General features: G+C 29.1%; 1 protein-coding gene across 2 annotated transcripts in view; it reads left to right on the top strand.

Annotated features, from left to right (window-relative positions):
• The first annotated feature begins 249 nt into the window (after window positions 1-249).
• The window catches only part of LOC106462765 (peroxisomal targeting signal 2 receptor-like), a 34,429-nt gene continuing 30,071 nt past the window's right edge, over window positions 250-4,607 (top strand). Inside the window, exon 1 of one of the 2 annotated variants that reach the window (XM_013922720.2) lies at window positions 250-363. The gene's annotated coding sequence lies outside the window, so the exon portion shown is untranslated. Of the gene's footprint in view, window positions 425-4,607 lie in introns of both variants that reach the window. The other variant, XM_013922729.2, reaches the window with a different exon arrangement.

The raw sequence follows: 4,607 nt of genomic DNA, 5'->3' as shown, positions 1-4,607 counted from the left end.
AGCCCATTGTGTAGCGTTGTGCTTAATCACAAACAATCAAAATATTATTTTTTCGTTATAGATAACAATACTAAATTCACATACACAAAATAATTTGATTAATATTAATGTTAGTTATACGTTTAAATACATCAATGACTGTATTCTTTTTTAAACCTAATTTAGTATGAAATTTATAATAAAATTTAAATAAAAAAGCAGAAAATAACCCATACGTAAGATCCATCACCACTGATTGGTTCGTTCAACTTTGGGCCTGGATATTAGCAAGTGAAAACTAAACCTTCGATGCTGCAGAAATACAACGGTGGCAGTCTTGAATTAGAGATTAAAAGAGGAAAGTTCACCCTTCGTTTTAATAACGTAGGTATAGCTGCAAATAGTTTATCAGTAGGGATATAGGTCTTCCTAGTTTTAATTTAAGGTATGTTGAATTATTTGATTACGTTATAGTCTCTAATTTAAGAGGTTTACTTTGTTTAGAAAAATAGTCTCTCTTGATAATTAATAACGTAGTAGAATGAATCGACAAATACGATGGCTTATATTGTTATTACATAATATTAATAGTAATACTGATAGTATACTACTAATACTATTGTATTACTGTTAGTGTTATGTGTTACTGTTATTGATAAGTAATTATTAATACCACAAGAAGAAGCTGGTTCTAGTATTACAACTTATGCATAAACTATAATAATTTAATATTAATTATTTCAATATTTGTAGTATCACTATTAACAATAATTTAAATTACTATAAAGTATAATAATTAAAGTCTAAATTATAAGTAGGACATGTCTTCTACTTCAGTTCTTGTGTATATAATCTAAAAAAGTTTTATAAGAATACTTTTGTTTTGAAACTTGTGATAAAACTATTAAAATAAAAGTTAATTTTTGTAGTTCCAGTGACTTGAAGGCAAAAATTCAAATAGTGTAGTACTAGTATTTCGAAGTAAAATAACAATATGTATTGTATAATATAATTAATTAATGAAGCATGATGGTATTTTACATTACATGCAAGTTCCAGATAGCATCATCTGTATTTATGGATTCCAAACCCTTGCAATCCAAAAATGCCCCTCTTGAAAACATGTCAAAAACAAATTTAAACCTATCTCTATCTATACAATAACCTTTCTAATCCTGTAATCACATAGCTACTGTATTCCCTCAACCCTCTCCAACAACTCTGTTCTTTCTTAAGTAAGTTGACCAAACCTTAATATGATTTCTGTTACATCTAACCAGAAATCCAGAGTAAAATGATGACCCCTTTGAACATGTAATCAATATCTGGGTATGTAACCTAAAATTGTCTTATTAATTGCTAATGCAGGTCATCTGGAAAGCTTCAGAAGCTTTGTAATACTAATAGATGCCCAGAATTTTTCCTTGTTAACTTTAACTAGAGCTTCCCCTGCAAGGCTCTAAGAAATAATGTTTTGATAATCAATATAAATAAACTTTTTAAATTTATTGCGATTAAAAGGCATGTGCCAGGTATTATTCCAATTCACCAATTAATCCAATTTTCTGCAAATATTCAACATATTTAATGCAACTTGAAATGCCCTTATAACTTTGTCTGTGGATTTAATCAGTTTGCTAATTATTCCTTTATCAATTTCATTAATGAAAATTAGAAGTAGGACAGGATCTACTAGGCACAGAACCATTTGCAACATTAATCCATTAATATTTTGTCCCATTTTAAAATTATTTCTTACTAACAAGCTATTTCTCAATCTATTGAACTAGCTTATCCCCCCTGCCTCAATAGGTGCGATCTTCCTAAGAAGCCTTTATAAAATCTTCAAAGTACTGTATACCAAATTCACAGCATTACCCATCTCCAGATTAAATGTGATATATTCAAAGAAAAGTGAGCAGATTTGTAGGACATGACTTCCCTGTCTTAAGCTATGTTATCTGTGATGCTATGAAACCTCTAAAGTATTCTTGTAGAATTTCTTTAACAGTATGTTAGTAATATTCTAACCAATAGAGTAACTCGTATTATAACCAGTAATTACTTGGGCATTGTTTAATTAACCACATATTCCAACACCTCATTATTTGTTATGTGGCTAGTAAAAGTTTAGACCCACAAGTCTTATTTGTCTGAGTAATTATCCTTGAATAAATATCTTGCCCTTTTGCCTTATTTTGTTTGACTTTCCCAGTCTAGATTCTTATCAGCTCTGATTTAATTCTAATTTTATTCAAGGGCACTATGTAATTTTTTCAGATAGAACAGATAGTAGAATCCACCCTAAATCATCACTAGTAAAAACTGATAATAAAAAGTGTATTTAGATACTTCTACAACATGTAACAAGACTGAAATTTCATTAGAAAGACTAGTTAATTTAACTGAAGAGTAGCTGGATGAAAGAAAACATTTGCTGATAGTCTAGTCACCTTTGTTACTATTGTTGTGCTTCTTGGGGTCAGTGGAGCTTGGGCTGTGTATTTTTCTTAATTATTTAAGTGACATTGATAGGAGCATAATAAGTTAAAGTTTGAGTGATATTAAACTTTTGAATATTTCTGTGTATATATTGAGGATGTTGAGTTACTACAGTGCATCTTTGATCAATTTGTCAGTTGGACAAATGCTTGTTATAACTTGAATTAAATGTTAAATATACATATGGGAACCCAATCACTTTGACCTAAAGAAAAGGATATTGACATAGTGGTGGATAAGTTGCTCAAGTCATCAAAGTATTGCTCTTTCTAACAGTAAAGCTTATAGACTGTTAGGGTTTACATAGTGATTGCAAGTCAAAAGGTAATTGCCATTTACACAAATCTTGAATATTTTGTACAGTTTTGGTCTTCGTAGTCTATGAAAGGATATTGACTTGTTGGTACTTTTGATAATTAGCAGCATTAGTGATGATTAATAGATTTCAGTGCTACATTTATGTACAACTTAATCAATTAACTGTGAAACTGCTTAATGTTTTGTAAACTTACAAACAATGGTGGCTAGACTGATAATAGATTTAAGACTAATATTGTGTAACTTCAAAATGGTTAGAGGTAGTTCAGAATGTTATGGGTGCCAGGATTGAGTTATGCTTCAAAAGTGTAAGTTTAATTTGTAATTTTCAGAAGATTCTGAAGATATCCTGCACTTTCAGTTTACCTGCTTGAGGATAAGTCAAGAGAACTATGGGGCAGATTGTGCTGTTAGTAGTAAAATAGTAGATTAGAATTAGAAATATCATAGGAAATGAATGTGGTAAAAGTTGAATTGGATGAGTGTATTGAAGTAAAAGTTATGGTTATACAAAAACAGATTGTTAGTATTGAGGTATTAGTGTAATAAAGTTAAATCTTCATCTGCTTATAATAAGGAAGATGATCAAGAGATTTACATTGTGAGAGGTTACCTCTCAATTTTTGAAAAAAAATTTATATAAACAGTCATGCATCCTTACACTACTATACAATATTTAAAAAAAAAGGTGTTTTTATTTGATTAGGCTATAAATCAACATAGCTGCAGTTTAAAGCAATCCATTTAGGCCTCAGCCTATAAATAATTCTCTTAAGCTAATACAACAATATGAATCTTAGTTAAATGTTCCATGGTAGATTTTTATAGCTTTCATTTTTCCAGCCACTAACTATGTATTTAGATATTGAAGACTTGTTTTCATCAAAGTTAGTATTGTTTAGGGACCTCCAGGTCTTATAATAGATTTGTTACAAAATTGATTTTGCATTGTTTGAAAATTTAAAATTATTGCAAGAAATATATTTTTCTTGTTTGTGTCTACAAATAAGAGAAAATGCAAGTTATGACTCTATAAATAACTTCAACATAAATAAAAGTGGGCATCTTATTTACGAGTATTATAATTTTCTTTCTGAATATAATTATAAATATTTAATTTTAATTTTACAAAATTGAAATGTTTGTTGTTAACTAAGTTCATTTTCATATCAGTCACATTACTAGAAATATAAGCTTTGAAACTGCTGGATTACAAGCATTGTTCATTTATGGAATGTTATTTTAACTTTGATTATGTAGGTTACTTTGGATTATATGGTCAACAACTGATTAATCCAAAATAGAATATTATTGTGGAAATCTCTCATGTTTAGCACAAAGATGCGTAACAGGCTATATGTACTATGTCCACTATGAATAACAGACTTGCTGTTGACCCACTGGAGGACCTTTTTATGTCAAAAATACTGAATTTAGTTAATGTTATACAGTTAACTTTAAAAAAAAAAAAAGTTAACTATTGTAAAAATGAAACGTTACTTTCTAAGTTAGACTTTAAATCTAGAGTACTTGAAAAATATCCAAAAATATTTGGTTACAAAACTTCTGAGTAACAGTGTAGTTACAAATAACACTTGAGGCCACAACATTATCATAAACTAGGGGTTCTAGATTCCATTTAACTCGTTCAGAATGGGCTCGGTCCCTTGGATCAACCTCATAACCATTTTGTGCTTGTTATAGTTTTCGTGTTGTAACTTTTAAATTAGTAAGTGTGTGTTAATGAAATTTGGCAGATTATCAGTAATCATTATAATGCTTTCATATAAATATCAATTTTTTTTTTT

The sequence above is a fragment of the Limulus polyphemus genome, unplaced genomic scaffold (assembly GCF_000517525.1).
Source record: "Limulus polyphemus unplaced genomic scaffold, Limulus_polyphemus-2.1.2 Scaffold47, whole genome shotgun sequence".
Classification (NCBI taxonomy): Eukaryota; Metazoa; Arthropoda; class Merostomata; order Xiphosura; family Limulidae; genus Limulus; species Limulus polyphemus.
This window is presented reverse-complemented; position numbering and strand designations above follow the sequence as displayed.